Source organism: Camelus dromedarius, chromosome 10, assembly GCF_036321535.1.
Source record: "Camelus dromedarius isolate mCamDro1 chromosome 10, mCamDro1.pat, whole genome shotgun sequence".
Taxonomy (NCBI): Eukaryota; Metazoa; Chordata; class Mammalia; order Artiodactyla; family Camelidae; genus Camelus; species Camelus dromedarius.
Genome location: NC_087445.1, coordinates 53,558,088 through 53,577,333, shown reverse-complemented (window position 1 = coordinate 53,577,333; position 19,246 = coordinate 53,558,088). Strand labels below are relative to the sequence as shown.

Here is a 19,246-nt window from a genome sequence, read left to right as displayed (position 1 = left end):
ACCAGGCTAGGCCCAACCAGCCGCGCGCACGCACCTGCCTCACAGCTGCGTCAGGCCGCCTGGGCTTGAAGCGCCCCCAAAGCTCCTAGGGCGGAGAGAGGGCCAGCTTTGCCCGGCTTCGGGGCTACGAAGCGAAATCCACCATAGCGGCTACAAACGGGCCCCGCGCTCTGCACCGGGCCGGAACTATTTATGCCTTTGAATTTCGGCGCGAGCAAAGGACCCCACCTCGAGGGCCTATTTCATTGGCTGGTGCCTAGGAGATGCCTGATTTAAAGGTTCCATTTTTTCCCTTCCATCAAGCAATAAAAATGACAAGGAGATAGGAAAGAAGGTCGCGAAGGTGGCGGCTAAGGGAAAAACGACGGCTTGGGCCTGATGACTAAAGAAGCTGGTGGCTTATGTTGAGATTGGCGTCCGGCACACCTCGGGCAGCCCCACGCCGCAGCCTCGGGGCCTCGCGCTCGCCGGCCCCGCCCCGTCTCATGCCCGGTCTGGCGGCCGGCCGCGTCCTGGAGGCCCCGCCTTGCCGCGGGCCCAGCGGGATTCGCTTGTGCGGGAAGCTGTGGAGGAGGGGTGGCTGCCTCCTGTGTCCTCGTTCTGCTTCAGAAGCCTGAATCTCCCCGGGCTTACTCAGACTCACCTAAAATGGAAGCTGCACCTTGTTGGGGGTGGGGAGGCGCCGAACGAATTTCTGAGGACGGTGTGTGGCGTTCTGGCTACGCCCCTCGCGGGCTTTGGATCCACGCAGGGCTTTGGATCCACGCAGGGTTTTCGATCCACGCAGGGCTTTCCGTCTCAAGTTTCCCGCCCGGAAAGGAAGATAAGACGCGCTGCCAGAGCTATGCAGAGTCCAAAGGAGAAACTGAGTGGGCTCGATAGTAGGTGCTGGACGAATAGGAGTTCCCCTCCTTTCACTGAAAAGCTGAATAATGATAATGGATGGCAGAAGTAACTTTTCAGAGAATTTGGAGGGGAGCAGCTTATCACAGCTGATGTTTATTGAGCTTCTGTGTGCCAGCCTGGGTTCCAAAGGCCTTTGTAAATCCTAGTAGCAACCCTTTGAAATCAGTGATATTGTTCTCATTTTACAAATGAGAAACTGAGCCACAAGAGAGGTTAAGCAGCTTATTCCAAGTTGAAGTGGAGAAGCTGGGATTTGTTCCCAAGCTGTCTTGCTCTAGGTGCGCACTCAGATACTGTAGTTCCTTCTCTCCGCGTAGACTCCAGTACTAGTGATAAGAGATTATTGTTCACTCTTGAGGAAAAACTGGCCAGTTTACTCACAGTTGAGCATATTGATACCAATAAGTTAGGAAAGGCTTAGTTTCGGAGTGAACTGTGGTGCTATTCCCTAGGTGATATATAAAAAGATGGTGTGGCCAGTATGCTATTTTAGGCCATATATTTAAAGTTGCTTTTTTCGCCCGCGATTGACTTGGCAGTATTTAACACTAGTCGAACTACCAAGAATTACCAAGAATGGGCCAATGTTTTGAAATTCTTTCTCTACTTATGAGAGTAAAATAGCTTTTATGGAGTTTTTGTTTATATAAGAAAGAATCCATTTATTTTCATATGCCACCTCCTCATAGTTAATCATTACAGACCTAACATCATTAGCTTTGTCTACCCTGATTCCTGCCTTTCCTACACTCCACATCTCTTCACTTGTATTGATTCTATTCAATCTTAATACATTTCTTTTCAACTATGTCCCCTTCATTTCATCACTTTGTGAGTAAAGAATTTTAATTTGTGAACAAAATGTAATGTGGGTTTCATCAAATTGTGAAATGAACAGTTCTTTGGGGTGAAAGTGTAAATGTTAAGACAGACATCATTAGCCTTTGCACTTATGTAATAGATTAATAACTAGCTGACGTGATAAAAAAATGCAGATGCACTTTTGCTAGCTAAGGACTTCTGGGTACTTACAAGAATAGACATATCTACTCCCACTAAAAGTATTTATTAAAATGAAAATTGCTTATAAAAGGAGACATCTATAGCAGTTTTAGTCTTAGAGCATGTCAGAAGCACTAAGGACTTTGTGTTAGTACAGATGGACGTGAGGAAATCACTGAAGGTTTACTTACAACTCTGCCCTCTGAGATTACGGCAGGAAAGTGGGAAAGACCAAGGCACAAAGCCACTACTACCCCCTAAAGAGGTAAGGGCTGGAAGTAGATAGACTGTAGGGTAGTTACAAACAGCACTCTTCCTGTTTCACAACCGTGGATGAAAAACTTGAAAGCTTTTAACACTTGGCCGGCTAGTAGAGTCTTAGTCCTTATGTGGGTGGCTGCAGTACCAGCAAGGACACTGATAAAAACATAAAATGAGATCTAGGAAAAACATTGGGTCTTCTATCTCACAGGGCATTGGGAGGGACCCTCTCCCTGGGTGCACTTTTCTAATTCTGGAGTTGTACAGAACTTCTCCAGTTCTTCTCCAGACCTGTGTGAATTCTCTTTCCCTGGAACTTAGGGAAGGAGAAGAAAGCAAGCAAGCAGGCAAGCAAGCTAGCAAGCAAGCAAGCAAAAGAACGAACTTTACCTTCACTGCAGGAATAAGAAAAGTTCATTCATTTTGTTGAGAGATTAATTTGGGATTCAAGGGAATCAATTGATAATGACAGAAAGTTTATATTGTATTGAGCACCAGCAAGTATAACCTGTCTGACGAACTTGGAAAGAAGTACAGCTGAGCATAATTTAAAATGAGGACTAGAAGAGGTCATTGTATTCGTTCACTTATGGGATCTGGTTAGACATTCATTTTTGTTTCAATGGCAATACTGTTTTCAATACTACTTGTTCTATTTGGTTCTTTGTAGAATCTGCTCATTCTTTCATTATGATTGCTATTATTTTGCCTCCTTAATTAAGTTGAATATCTTTATTTTATCTTCTCTTTCCGGTGCTTCTATTCTTTCCAGCTTTTGAGTTGCTAACTATACTGTTTACAACAGTTGTTGACTTGTACTCATTGTGATTTATTTCCTCCGTGGTGCTGTTCTAGGATGGGGTGGTTTTGTTTATGGGAGTCTCATGCCCTGAGTTGGGAAAGGGTCCCTTCAGAGCAGTAATGCATTTGTTTCTGTCAAGGTTCTTTGGCTCTTAAAGATCGTAGAGGATTTGTAAATGATTATTTCTCAGTTTGTGGTTCCTGAATTATACAGATAATGTAAATTTGTATCTGTTGCAGGTCTGGGGTTTTGACTTCTCACAAGTACCTTTTGTTTTATCTTCCTTTCCAAAGCTTTAGACAAAGAGCAAACTTCCTTGCTTCTTCCCCAGACTGGAGGAGTTTTTCCAGTCCCAATGACTGGCAGATCTTTAAGGCTCCGGGTTTTACCCAAGGGACTAGTTCCAGCTCCTCTGGCTCACTGAGGCTCAAGGCCTAGTGCTTGTGCACTGGAACCCAGCCATGGCTCATGAGTCCTATGGCCAAGTATAAACTGTTGGAGGGCTGCTTGTCAGTACCTGCTCTTCAAATTTTCAATTTGTTTCTGGCACTTAGAATTTTCTGAGTTTTGTTGTTGTTGTTATTGTTGTTGTTTGGTTACTGAGCTTAGTATATGGTTTATATAACAATAGTTCTATTTTACCTAGTATTTCTATGCGTTTATAAAGGGAATTTCAGTCAACCAGGTCGGAAGAGGTCTTCTCACTTACTTTTCATGAAGACCATCAGTGATCTTTGTTTTGTTCCTGCTGAGCTTTCCTTTCAGATTCTCACGTTCCTTTTGCAAAGTAGCTTTCCCTAAAAAAAACAGAGAAAGATATTTGGCTCTTAAAGAAACATTTTCATGCACTCCTCATAAAATCCAGTCTCTTTGTACTTCTTTCATATTTGTTCTTTCAGTTTTTCCAGCTGTCCTTGGCTTAATCACTTCCATGCTGGTTAATAGCCAAAGCTACTCATTTCGTCTCTCTTCTGCTTTGTCACACCCCTTCCTTTACAGGGATGATGATTCACTCCCTGTGCTCAAGTATTACTCATTTCATTGTTCTCCCTCCCATAATGGTTCCTTATTACATTTTATTTCAAATCCATACACATCTGCTTGATCTTCCTCCAGCTGGTTCCATTTTATTACCAACTCGATTCTTACTAGATTTCACTTGGATTTTTTTCCTACAAGATCTGCTGCTTTCGTAATTAACATTTCCTCCATGTGTTACATCATTCTGTAGTCCTCCAGTCACAGCCTTCAAATTCTGACTTAAATTTCTACTTCAACAATACTTACTAGCCACTAGTCTATGCCCTCTATAAAGTTCTATAAAATATATGTTTCTGTATCAGAAATATGTATCTCTTTACTCTGTATTCATTTATTCTCAACTCACTTTTCTAGACTCATCTCCTCAGACTTCTTCCTCACATTACCATGTCATGTTTTGTTCACTATTGTAAACCAAGCACCAACCAATGACAAAAAAAAGTGTTCAATAATGTTTTTAATGGATAGATGAATGAATTAAATAGGCATGTATAGAATGCATACCTCATTCTAAGAATTGTGCTAAGTTCTGGGATACAAAGATGATTAAGTTGTGGACCTGTGCCCAAGGAGTCCATAGTTGAATAGGGAAGACATGTATAAAGACATTAACCAGAAGACGAGTGAAAGGCATTATAAGCAGAGAAGATTGCACAAGCTAGGGCATAGAAGTTAACATAACATATGAGGCAAGAAATAGGAAGATTTAGAAGATAAACATAATATATGAGGCAAGAAATAGCAAGATTTAGCATAGAAGTTGCACAGGAGTCAGATTATAGAGCATTTTATGTGCCATCTTAAGGAACTTCTTGACATTCCTGAAATATTGATTTCTCGTGTACATCTTTGTATCTTTGCACATGCTGAACTGGAAATGCTTATCTCCTCTCCAATATCTCCCTCAATGTGTATTTCTACTTATATTTCAAACCCTCAAACTGATCCATTTCTGGAAGAATTATTTGCAACCTCTTCTGTAATCCCTTAACCCTTTTATCTAGGTTGCTCCTCTCACCTATGTTCCTACTGTGACAGGCCTTTGTGACAATAAATACTGGTTGAATATAAATAAATCTAGGGGATTCATTTTCTGCTTTCTGATTAAGGTAAATAATAGATTTAAAGCACAAAAAGGACTTGAAAATGCTAAATATTGAAATATTTCCACAATAGAATCCACAGACTTTTCAATATTTTAAGGTCCAGTAGGTTAATGGTGGTGATTATTTCAGTGATCTGACATTGAAAAAATTTTTACCCCAACTAGAAGTGTTCTGTTTGTGTAATACCATGAGTGACCACTGTGACGTTCACAAGGCTAGGGAATCTGCCATTGAACACACATTACAGCTTTTGGCTTCAGGGAGCTCTCAGCATTGCTACTTTCCCTTGTCCTGCTCTTTTGACGTGTAAAATAAAAATAAGCTTCTACTATGCTGGGATAGCTGCAGGTTCAGGTTGAAAGGATATAATTCAAGTATAACCACTCCCTTAGTTGCTGCTGAGGTATAATTAACACCCCTCCTTCCTGCTCCTTTATTACACACAGACTCATGTTACATGTTACTGTACTTATTCATTTGTATATTTATTTCTCCCCACTGTGAGCACCTTGATGTCAGTGGTCTTGCCTTACCAGTGTCTGTAAACCTAGCATCCAGTCCAGTTCTTGAAAGAGTTGTGCTCTGTAAATGTTTATTGAATGGATGAGCAATTACATGAACATATGAAGATAATAAGGTGCTCATTCTTTCTAAACCAGAGAACACTTATTCTCTGTTTTTTAGATTTTTCAAATAAATATTGGTGATTGTTTTGTTGTTGTTATTTTTGCCCTTATTTAAATTCCTAGATAATTGCCTGTATACTCCATCAAACATTAATGTGTATAGAAACTCAGGAATTATCTTGATACCACTCTTCCTTTTCCCATTCCCACCTTACTTCCACCTCAGTCCAAACACTGACTTCCACTCTGCCTCTACTGCGCTTTGGGTGGCAGGTGGACAGGGAATCTCCCTGTTTATTCCCTTTGGGTCTTCACCCTCCCTCTATCTCATTCTCCTCAAATCTCACTCCCACCCATGAGGGTGGGGTCTTGCCCTTTGGTTCCCAAGGGACTGCAGATCAGGATAGTCTGTAACATCAATGTATCTCTAGGAGTTTGAGGGTCTTTTCCTTCATAATATCGGCATTTGTGAGACATTCACAGTAGAGTTCAGCTGGGGCTTCAGTAATCCAAATCTGGTTCTGTTGACATCTTTTGTCAATGGGCAGGGAGGATCATGTCTCCAAGTCTTTTCTGCCATTTCCAGGCCTCTTCCCCAAACCTCCTAAGGGTAACTGCTTGGGAAAAATGCTCATATACACTCCCTAAGTTACTTTATGTTATTCAACAATTCAACAATAATAATTATTATTATCTCTGTATTACTGATGAAGAAGCTAAATCATAGAGTTAGGCTTTGATCACAGAGCAGCACTGGGACTAAAATCCACCTAGTTATTCAACAAATGCTTGGGTGCTTACAAAGTCAGTGAACAGAACAACAAAAATTTCTGCCTTGTGGAGCTTATGTTGTGGTGGATATCAGTTCTTATTTTATTGATTATAAAGCATAAATTTTTACAACACTCTTATACTGCCCTAGGTGTAGCTGTCAGTCTTACTGCCTCAAGTAATTGTCCTTTCCATGTGACTCTTGAAGCCCTCAAGTCACTGAAACCCCAGCTGACCTATTTCACCAGATGCTTAGACATTCTCAGTCAAGCTTGGACTTACAGTGGGTACTCAGGTTTAGGTCAAGAATGAAATCTGAAGCATTTTAAAACTGCTCACAGGGAATGAATTCTTAGGGAAGAAGCAATGTTCTACTAGGAATAAATGCTATAACAGGCTAAAAGGTAGCTTTGTAAACATTGCTAAAAAGTAGATTCGATTTAGCATAGGTAGAAGTGCTGAGCAGGGCAACGGGAGGAAATGTTTTTAATAGGACTGGTTGGTGGCATCTTCTTTTTATACAAAGAAATGTTGCCAGCAATTCTGCTCAGAAGACTAATTTGGAGTAATTTTTATTTTGTACATTTTTTTATTAGTTAATGGGATCTAGGAGTGTAATAACCTGGTGAGAATTTCTCTGCAAATAACAATCAAATTAGTCTTATTCATGAAACTCATAAATAAGCTATAATTCAGCATTTTATGTCTTGGGAAAATAAAACTGGGGTCATGCTGTTTAAGAAGATAAGGGAATTTAATGGAACACTGGGGATTTATAGATTTATGATGAAGATACATTCTAACTGGAAGCTTAATTGTGATTTAGATTACAGATCAAGCTGTGCAATGTGCTTTTTTTTCAGGAGAAAATCTCTGGAGAGATAGAGTGTGCTTTTTTTAAAAGAAGAAACAGAAAGCAAATTAAAAAAAAAAAAAGATTGTATTTTCTGTTTTTCTTTTAAAATTTCTAGCTGCTGTAAGTCAAACTGCCCCTGAGTTCCTGATGAAGGTTGTTGTGAAATTTCTTTGTTTTACTTTCTTTGTGTTATTCTCACCCTCTATTCCAGAGCAGTTATTTTACTTGACAGTAACAGAAAGATGAAGACAGCATATCTGCCAGCAAACTGATATGGAAACCAGAGATAAAGTATTCTCAACCTTTCTAGAACTGTGGCATCCTATCATTTTAGATTGACTCACATAAAATCAGCAACTTCTACAGATGGAAGGGCCCTTTCAGAATTATAGTCACTCATTTTGCAAATGGAGAAATTAATGATTTTCTAACGATTTTCTTAAAAATGCTCTCTTTATCTCAAATTAAGCTCTAATGAGGAAATAAAATATATGTATAAATGATTTTAATTCACAGTATAAAGAAATTGCTTTCCTTTAAAATTAAAACAGAGTATCACAGGTTGACTCTGTAGGGAGGATTTTTACTTGGAAAGTGACAGGCCTAACGGCCCAGACTCTTCCTCTCTGACATTTCCCTTTCCCTCCGCAAAATCCCTCAATAAGTAATAGCACAACCACCAGGCCGGATTAGCTGCAGGTGGAGATGGAGTCTGGGGTGGGGAATGGGGACAGAAGGCCTGAGAAGGAATTAAAATGATCCAGTCTCCCTTTAAGTCTCTGAAACAGGGCCAGGTCAAGAATGGAACATTTAAACAATCCATGGCTGAAACTGTAGGAATAATAATGGGGAAACTATCTATAGAATATGGTGATAAAACAGAAGAATCTAGCTTACAAGATACAACAAGATTCAACAAGATACTCTGGGACTCACAGGCATAGTGTCATCTGTGTGGGACCCCAGAAAAACAATGGCACTAGAATGTCCCATCTGAGTCCCTCCTGCAATTCCCCCCACCCCTACCACTTTCCATCTTAGCTTCTCTATGCCTTGAGTTTGAGAAGCAACTCCATAGTCATTTACTTAGAGGACACAAGGCAAACGTATAACACAGGATGGGTGCAGAGTGCCAAAGAAGTTCACTAGAAGAAAAAAATTATGGCTGGAAACATCATCAACAGACACTTCCTGGGAAGATTTTCCTAGATGGTATTTGAGCTGAACCCTTATGGAAAAATATGCCTTTGACAGTTGGAGACAGGGAAATAACAGTTCAAGTGGACAGATCATTGGGGATAAAATGAAGAGGTAATGGTTTTGATAGGAGATAACCTGGTACTGGCTTCCAGTAACTTTATTAGAAATTTATACTACCCTTGTAGTGGATGCTATGTCACACCACACAGAATCCTTCTTCAAGACATGAGATTTTCCAGTTGCCAGGAGTGTTGGCTGCAGAGGGCTCACAGCTGAGCCCCTTCCCAGCATTGCCCTCCACTGAAAGGAACTCCCTCCCTGAGAGTTACACCTCCCTCTTCTATATTTACCTATATACAATGAATGATTGATGCAGGGACACAAAAGCCCCTTTGCTTCAACCAGGACAACAATAAAGGGCCATCTAAATAGCTTCCCATGCTATCAGCTGAAGCCTGTGACTGCATTGCAGTGCGGCTCCGTCCTCTGGCTAATTCTGTTTTCTGCACTAGATCATAGGTGTTGTTCTGGACAGCACTTCCAAGTGAACTTCCTTCCTGCATACAAATCTCTGTCTCAGTCTGCTCTCTGGGGAATTCACCTAAGACAATTTCAGATATAATTTGGGACACTATAGGCTATTTTAGCAGAATTTATCATAGAGTTTGGAAAGCCTAAAGGGTACATATGATTCAGTCATTAGAAGTGCTGACTCGTGGTCTCTATGGTAACAAGCTGGCATCTCAAGCTAAGTGCTGAATTACTAAACCAATTTATATTCCACTGACAAAGAACTGGAAAGGAGAGAAATCATACCTGAGCTGTGAGTCTTCTGTTTTCAAGCTTTGCCAAACCCATCAATCAGTTCTGGCCACTAAGTGTTAGGGGCTCTATCAGAAAGGCTATATCAGGAAGTTAAGCTGTTGGTGAAAAAAATAAACAAAAATCACCAAGGGCTTAAAAAGCAGCAACGGATTACTCCTGGCTCATGCTACGTATCCATTACAGGTCAGCAGGGGCAGAAGGTATCTCTGCTTATCGTAGTCAGTAAGGCAGCCAGTGTAATGGGGTGGCTGGTACCTAGAACTTTGTAGATCCCTGCTACAGGGAACAAGAGCTCTGGAAGGGTCTAGAACCAGAACTTAAAATGCCCCATCCAAAGAGACACACATCACTTACACTCACAGTTCACCACAAATATTTATTACAAGGAGCTCAAGAAATACAATCCCAAAATGTTCCTGGAAAGGCACGGAGGGAGGCGAGAACTGGACGATTTGGTAGGCTGCGCCAATAATGACTAGGGGGAAATCCTGGAATCCAGAAAATGAAAAAAGAAAAGAAATATCATGTTAAACTGGTAATTGAATTTAAAATTTTCAATTAAATAAAAAGAATCTTAGTAGTAAATAATCATTGATCCTTTATTACGTTTTAAGTTATATTTGCACTGTTGGATTTTAAATTTATCTATTTTATAAACATGTATTAGGTATCTTCTATTTACAAAGGGCACAAATATGAAAAATCTCTGGATTTTGTTTCTTTAAAGACACATATCTAGTTGGAGATACAGGCATTCAAAATAAAATATATAGGGGAAGAGGACAAATGAAGACGAGGGCAATGTTTAGTGAGTGTAAACAGTGAGTTAAGTGCTGAGTCTCCACGTTTGAGGCTGGGATGCACAAAACAGTGCCTTCTACAAATACACTTGAACATACACTGCTGCCCTGAGCTGTACAGAGGGCTTGTTAAGCAAAAGTCAATGTTACGTTTTCGCTTTTAAGCCCACTTCTTGATTTTCATTCCCCTCTCCCATTCCAGACCCTTCTGTTTATATTTTTAAAATTTTCCATAGATAGTGCCACAAATATTTATGTCGTTAGGACACATGATTGTGAACAGAAAGCTGAAATCAGGAGCCTTGCTTTTTTAGTATTCTGTACACTCTCTTCCAAGTTAATGATGATTTATGGTGATAATTATAATAAATTGCTCCTCGAATGGCTCTTAAAAAGCATGTTTACATATACTATTGAAGTTATTTCCACAACATGCACATAAGTTCAGGAAGTTTTAATAAAATTATTCCCATACTATAGATAAAGAAATTGAGGCTCAAAGAAGTACAGTAATTTAATCATAATTGCAGTTATTTGAAGCTGTGAGCAAACCACCCGAAAACAGTGGTTTACAATAGCAGCACTCCTTCCTTTGCTCACCTGACGGCTGACTGGGATCAACTAGTCAGTCCTGCCTTGAGGGTCTCTCAAGCACCTGCAATCAGGTGATGGCTGTGGCTGAGGCCACTTCTAAGGCTTCAATCAGGTTGATGCCTGGGCTGGGGAGCCTCTACCACTCAGAGTGAGAGCAGCTTGGGCCTCTAAGGCAGAGCTCTCTCTGTGCTCTCCCTAAGGGGGCTCTCCACCTTGGGTGTGGGCCACTCCCAGGAGGGGCGTGAACTTGGGCAATGTGGTTCTCTGCTGCTGAAGCAATCCTGAAAGATGGTGACAGCTGAGGACTGTCTGCCAATAGGATTCCCAGCACCTGAGGCGACAAGTTCTCCATTGAAGGAGGATTATTTCACTTTGGCTCCAAATCCGGTACCCTCCCATTGAATCACACTGTCTCCACTGATATACCACCACTAGTCTGTTGACCTTAATAAGTGTTAATTATGAATTAAAGAGTGAAAGTAAATAATCACATTGGCACACTTTGTTAAACAATCATAGCACTTTGCGTGTACATCTATTACCAGGACATGCAATACTTCGCTAATTTGTAGGTATCAGTGAGATCACAACCACATTAGCACTCAAGCTCCCACATGCTTCCCCAGCAATTCTAGCTCCTTTCCTTTCAGAGTAACCATCCTCAAACATATGTCGGAACACCCAGGTATGGGGATATATGGATTACAAATCAGTCCAGGCAGCCACTTGCTGTCAGCCTGTATGTTTTGCTCCAGGCATCGTTACCAATGCCCCTAACCCTAATTCCATGCTTGGTGCAGGGGAGACTCCTTGCTGTGCATCAAGCTCCAGATTCCTATATTCCACTGTTTAATCAACATTTTAATTAATATCAAGTCAGCATCTCAACATTTACTGATCCAAAATGAAACACTTGTTTTTGCTCACTGAAAAATTAAAAAAAAATTACTACATTTTAGTAAACGGTATAACCATTCTCCAAGACCTAGAAGTCATCCTTAATTCATTTCTTTCCCATTCTGGATATGAATACCTAAAATTAAGTTACATTACTTATTTACTCATTTTCTTGTTAATTTACTATCTCCTCCTAAAGTTTTAGCTTTGTGAGATGAGAAAATTCATGTTTTGCCCCCAGTGTGTGTCCAGCACCTGCAAAAACTTAGCACTCTGACTTACACAGAGGTGGGCACTAGGCCAATATATGATGCATGAATTTGTGAAGAAATTAATTTGTTAATTAATTTCTGTTAACTGATTCAGGATTCCACAACCACCAGCCTCAACAATGCTATAGAAATGCTGCTTCAAGATGACATAGCTTTGCTCTAAGCAGAGATAGCTCTCACTGGCCTTAGAATCAGACCATTTCAATCAACTCTGTTGATTGAAAACCAGCCTCTCTCAAGATTTGCTGATGTCACAGCCAAGGTTGCTAGTATAATAGGGATTTCCCAGTTGCTGCTCCAAAACCGCTTTGCCCTTATTTTGATGGCCCTGTGTCCAGTGATCTATGATGGCATGAGCCTGTATTACTGCTGCCAATATGCAAGTACCACCGCACTTGTGAAGTGTGTTATGTTCAGTTGTAAAAAGAAGTGTTCCACAGCAAAGTTATTTGGGTCCCAAGTCATTACTGAGTCTAGTGAAACAGATCTTTCAATTGACACACAGCCCTTTTTCATTCTCCCTGGACATATACACAGTCCTAGCTGGGTTAGAATGGATACACATAAAAACTTAACACTGGAAGGGGTCTGTGTCTTTTCAGACTAATTCTTTCCACTCTTAGAAAAAATTCTCTTGCCAAAGCCCTACTGTCCCTTACTGTAGCCTGGCTACAGTTTATCAGAGTCCATCCTTCTTTCCTTCCTGCCTTTTCTTTCTCCTTCCTTAACAAATATTCACAGAGCACCTGTTCTGCTAAGTACTGAAAGAAGAAAGATGAATTCATCAGTAATCCCAAGGTACAGAAATATACTTGAAAAGGTGCAAAAAAACTTCGAGGTTTATGACAAATCTATGCTCAAGCTACAATGGGGCACAAAAATAGGAAAAGTTAATTACTAGTGAGTAATTAATAAAATCTTAATTCAGGAGGAGAAACAAGTTGTGTCTGGCAATTTGGTTAGGGTTTTTTTCTTCAGGGTGATGACGAAATGTTGGAGGTGAAAGAGAAAAGGGGATACAGGCAGTTAGAGCAAAACACAGCATAGGCAAAAACATAGAGGAGTGGCCTAACTTGTGGCACACTGTAGTGTATTAAATCAGCCTAAGTTGGAAACCCAAAGTTGTCTTTGTCCTCAATTAAAAATGCATTATGGTTCAGATATAAACAACTCATACAGAGGAGAAGGCATCCCTTTTTTTTCTCTCTTACGAATTTTCTGATTATCAAAGTATTATAAGTCATAGTGGGAATTCAGAAACTACAGAAAAGTATTTGATAATATTTTGCAATATTTCCTCCCAATTTAAATATATGCTTGTGTATTATAGTCCTAACACTAATACACAGATTTCTTATATATAGCTAAGGTTATATATTTCACATACCTTGTCACTTTATTCTGATCTATAATGCACATATGAATCTAATTGCTCAAGATGAAAGTGTGGTTGGGTGTGTGCCCTAAAAGTTTCTATTGAAATGACTGTTTGTTCCAGGACATGATTCCCTCTTGTGTGTGGTGCAGCAGGATGCCAATTCCAAAGATAAAATTATGGTCAACACAGCTCGGGTTTCTGGTTGATCTGATAGATCTCTTTTTAAAAAAGGAGGGAGAAACACATACATTTAAAAAATATAAATTAGAATGTATGTATGTATAACTTTACAGGTATCTATAGTAGAGTACATTTAAAAATATAATATCTTTCCTTTTTTTAATGAAGCACATTCTATATTTTCATTTATTTAGGCAGAATAATAACAGTGCTTTATCAAGCACTGATTATTGGCCGATACTGGTCTCGGTTTTCTCGTGTATTATGTCTAGTTCTCAAAACTATTTCCTTATATTTACAAATGGGGAAACTGAGGGCCAAGGAGATTAAGTAATTTGACCAAAGTCACACATATTGTAAATGCCCAAATTGAAATCAAACCCAAGAGGATTGTGGTAATTATTGTAGTATTAAATAAATACCACGATGTACTTATCTGTTCTCCTGTTAATGGGTACTTAGATTGGAGAAACAATGATATTTTAATAGTAGTTACCTCTGTTTAATGGGATTTTGTAATTGAGTTTTATTTCGTCCTTTACAGTCACAATTAGAAAAAGTTAGTATGAGAGTGGCCGTGCCACTTCCCAGCAGTGTGACACTGGGCAAATAATCTTTTTATAGTTAATTTCTCACCTTTGTCTTATCTGGAAATTGGCAATGTTGAGCCAACTTTTGGAGGATCCGTTCCTGCTTTGAAATTCAGTGGCTATTAAGACTCGACAGGGGATAGAATATTGAATGCAGAGGACCTATCTAATACTGAGACTAAAGTTCATGTTTACACAATACTGTTTCTAGGAATACATTATGGAACCCAATTTTGTCCAGCAAATTCCAATAAAATCTCAGAGGAAAAACTACAGAAACTAAAGGGAATCATTTTGGGAGAATGGCTTAATAGAAAGAATATTTTGCTTCGAAGCAGAAGGACTGGGTTACAGTCCATTGTTTGCGACTTTCTAGCTGTGCTGAGAAAGTGCTTTCCCTCCCTAATTTCCAGTTGCCTCTCCTGTAATAAATGAGGTTACTGGGAATTGAAGAGATTAATGTTTTATTATAATATCAAACTTGACGCTACCTGAAACATCAAAGTCAGAAGAGTAGGCAATATAGGCTTATCAATTCCTGGCGGAGGGAGGGAGGGAGGGGAGCAAAATTTGGTGGCTCCTGGACTGTAATACAACACTAACGAAAGGTATCTTACTCCAAAGACAAGATGAGCTTCTCAATACACAGGCTTTCTAGGAGAATTTGGGGCGAGAGGGCGGTAAGAATGCTTAACTGATTTCCAGGCTACAAAATACCAGGAGCCTTGCCCTGTGCAATCTGTATTCTTATTTGCAAAGGATTCATCTGGATCCAGTCAACCTATAAGCCATCAAACACTCCCTCCGTATGGGAGCAGAGAGTAATCCCATTCTCAACATTTCTGATTTCTTCCTCCCACAAAATGAACATCTTTCTTGCTGCAAACCATGATGGAGCAACTGATATATTTCATTATGATCCGTGATCTTGATGAGGAGTGTGACAGTTACCATAGTTGGGTACTACACTGAGGTCTTAGTCAAGAGAGAAAAGGAATCACAGTGCATTGAAGGTGTCATTATATGATTTAAAAAAGCACACAACTTACCATAGAAAGCAAAATGTGGAGAAGGGAAACTCTCATCCATAGCAAATGAATTATAAACTGGTAATATCTAGTCAGGTTGAAGGAATATAATCCCTACAACTCAGCAGTAACTTTTCTAGCAGAGAAACTCTTCCTTGTGTACAAAAGGAGATTTGTTCACGACTTTCTGGCAGTGTTATTTGAAAAGGGGAAGAATCAGAAACAATTGCAGTGTCCATCAACAGGAGAATAAATAAACTGTGTGACACGGTCAAAAAATAGAACGTTACAAAAATAATGCAGTCAAAAAAACAAACCAGAGCAACACACATATTAATATGGATGAAGCTCACAAACATAATGTTAAGTTAAACAAAGACATTTGAAAAATAACTATAATATACCAATTATTTAGTTTAAAATTCTGCAAAATCATAATATATATTGCTTAGAGATAAATACAAATGTAGAAATAGTAGAAAACTAACTATAAATGATAAACATTGAATAAATAAGAGTAGATCACCCCTGAGAAGGAATAAGGAAATGGAAATATATGGAAGATTTTAGAGAGAACCTAACTATAACCTAAGCAAATATGGAATAATATGAGAATATAATAAAGCCAGGTGCTGAGCACATGATTTTTATTTTATTATTCTTTTTTATTTTCTGAGCTTTTTGAACCACTAAATAATTTTGAAATGCTAATTTAAAATGCTTAAATGCAAATAAAATAAAATAAAAAGTTAAAAGGCTGTATATGGTACATTCAAACTTGGGTAGTTTTTTTTTTTGACATGTGTAAAAATTGCCTTTGATATATATAAAAGATAAAATGCTAATCAAATGTTAGAAACACTGAAGTGCCTTCTCAGGGTTCTGTAGAAGCATATAAATCTGTAACAGGAGATTAATTAGGGAAGTTATGGATTTTATTATCACAGGGGATTATGTTTTCCTATTGAATGAGAGAAATTGTGTCCATTTTTATATGATTCAAATCCCAACCCTGAATTTTAGTACATATATAAACACATGTATATTCAATTTTCTCTTGGAAATTCTGTTTTTTTTTTTTCCCCCAGATTATTGTTTCAAAGCCCTTTGACAAAATAAGGTGGTTTCTAAAATTGTAAGTAAAGTCAGCACATTTGTTTGGCTACTATGCACAATGTGTGCTTTATTTCAGCAAGTAAAACTCACGGGAGTACATTCTCACCATGTCTGTCTAAGACACGTTGAGGCAGTGAAGTTCAAAGGTGCTATGTTCCTGTAGATTTCTATTACAGTAAAAATCCTTGAAGCATGAGAATTGTGTAGCCATACTGATTTTCTCCCAGTATGCGATGCAGAATTTATATACTCTATTTTGCTCCCATAAAAGAAAATCTACTGTCAAAAATAATGGTCCTGAACAAATTATATATTGAAAATGATCAAATGCCTCCTTTTAAAATTCCCAGTTTTTATATGACATAAAAATATAAGTTAGGAAACAGGAGTTTTGAAGAATAATGGTTAAAGTTGTCATGACTTTTAGCCTCAATTTTTATTTTACTATATATTTTACGTAACTTGAATTAAATATAACTTTGAGGCAATAACTTTTCCATTCAATTGCCTATTTTTTATTAAAATATTAAAAAATCTTTTTCAGAAACCCTTCTAAATTGTATATTTCTATAATCCATTCACTTGGTATTTCTTGCAGACTTACTATATGCAGGATGTGGCAGGCCAAGATGTTAAAAGAACATGTACTTTAGCATGTATAGAGTACACATATACATTTAAGGCATTTGCTAAGTAGTTTTAAATCAAACATCTTAGTTCACAATGGCTCTGAAATGTAGATATTCCCATTATTGCTGATTTTGGCAGCTCCTCCCTTCCAGAAGTGGACTCTATTTCCTACCACTTGAACCTGATTCATTTTTGACCAACAGAATGTGGTAGAAGTGACTGTCACTTCTTAGCTTAGGCTCTAAGTCATCTGTTTCATTTGCTTTTTCTTGGAACTCTCACTGTCCTGTGGAGAACACTCAGGCTAGCTTAACAGAGGATGAGAAATTATGTGGAAAGAATCTAGTTGTCTGAACTGAGACTTCCCAACATCACTTATTGCCAGCCAACCACCAAATACATGAAAAGCCTAGCCAAGATCAGTAAAGCTGTCTCTGTGATACAAGAGTCACTACAGATGCATAAGAAAGCCCAGCCAAGGCCAGAATAACCATCTAGCTTACTCACAGACTGAGTAGCAAGAAGAAATCCTTATTGTTTTAAGCCACTGAGTTTTGGGGTGATTTGTTATACAGCAATAGTTAACTGATACATCAATCTTAGAAAAGTGACATACTTTAGATTAGGGCTGAATACTGAACCACACCTGTACAACTTCAAAGCCCACATTCTTTTAATTTACTGTGTGAAATAAAAATAATGAAGTAGATGAATGTAAAACAAAGTTGTATAGCCATTCCAAAGAGGTAGGAGTTACTTCAACTGAAATAATTAAGGAATCAGTCACAACGAAGATATCCTTGGATTAGGCCCCTAATTGCTGGAAAAGGAGGTTTGCAGTTGAAAATAAGCTAAGGTGAAAAAGCAGGAAGGTAAAAATCATGTTCAAAGAATGGCAAATTAACCTGTTACCCAGAACGCACAGTTGATCTAATAGAGTATTGGGAGATAAGGTCCTCAAAGTGGTTTTGATTCAAACTATTTTTTTTTCTCACTGAGGTAAAAAATATATATGGAAAGAAGTATTTCTTGATTTATAAGCAGAAATAGTACTTGGTTGAGAGTTTTGATTACATGATTTATAATTTATTCATGTCTTCAATTAAAATATACTAATGTTAAAGTGTAAATTATAATAGAAAATTAGAGTTTAAGAAAGAAAACATACTTACCCTTTGAAATGACTCAAGTGGAAGTGGAAAATGGCAGCTGTAGAGAGAGACAGCATTGGATGTGAAATTCACCTTAGCCCTTTCCTACTTGGACCTGATACTTAACCTCTCTGAACCTAGTTTCCTAACCTGTAGAATGGAGACAATGGATATTTTATAGGACTGTTGGAAAAATTAGATATAAGGTGTATATAAATGTCCAGAACATAATAAACACTTGACACATAGTGGCTATTTTCATAAATATAACATTCAGTACATTTTAAAAGTCCCCTTAGAGTCAAAGTGTTAATAGTGACCTTAAAATGACACAGTCAGGAATAAGTTCAGTGCTGCTCTTAAGTGCAGAGATTCCTAATTCACTCAAATGACTTCTTAGATTGTATGTCAAATACAAATACCTATGCTATTATGGAGTTTGCAGCTACCCACCTCCCCATCTTAATTAGTTTCCCTACTTCCTCTATAAGAGGAAATGCAGAATGATATATATCATGTTCAAACATCAGAAAATATTGAATTAGTGATATTGTTGTAAGAATAAAGTATAATACAAATCCCTATCAGACACTATTGAAGAATAAATCAGTAAATAGGAAAGAGGCTAAAAGACAGATGAGATTATTTTCCTCTTAGAGGATTATCAACTTCCTTTATAATCTTGTCATTTTCTTAAGAGTCCTTCTTTGTACTGGGGAACTGCAATCTAGAAGGGGATAATGAGTCCACATACCAATAATCACATAGGAAACAAAGTTTCATGTGACTATTAAAGAAGTAAATAATGCATCAAATGATGCCTCTTTTGACAACTATTAAATTAGCAGATACGTGCAAGTGAGTTTGTGTGGACACGAGTGCACTAAGTATAAACTGTAGTAATCTTTTGAAAACCAAATAGCAAAAACTTTGAAAAGTTTCAAGTTTTTTTAACCTGTTGTTGCTATTGTTGAGATCCCATATTATTTTAAGGAAAAAGCATATGCAAAAGTACTCATTGCTAACTTAATTATAATAGTGAAAAATTGAAAGCAGCTTAATGTCTGAAACTGAGACATGGTTAGGTAAACAGCAGGATATCAATTTGTGGAGTATAAACCACTCATGAAAGTGTATTATTGTGAAGATTAGCAACATGTAAAAATCTTTATATCATACCACCAAGTGAAAAAACAGTAAAGTGTTCAAACGCA

The 19,246-nt window shown here is 38.3% G+C and overlaps 1 protein-coding gene and 1 pseudogene across 1 annotated transcript in view; one reads left to right on the top strand and one right to left on the bottom strand.

Moving 5' to 3' along the window:
• SMC2 (structural maintenance of chromosomes 2) overlaps window positions 1-186 on the bottom strand; it is a 45,583-nt gene extending 45,397 nt beyond the window's left edge. The window contains exon 1 of the mRNA XM_010978688.3: window positions 35-186. The gene's annotated coding sequence lies outside the window, so the exon portion shown is untranslated. The remainder of the gene's footprint in view (window positions 1-34) is intronic.
• The window catches only part of LOC105087944 (glycine dehydrogenase (decarboxylating), mitochondrial-like), an 88,994-nt pseudogene that overhangs the window by 320 nt on the left and 69,428 nt on the right, over window positions 1-19,246 (top strand).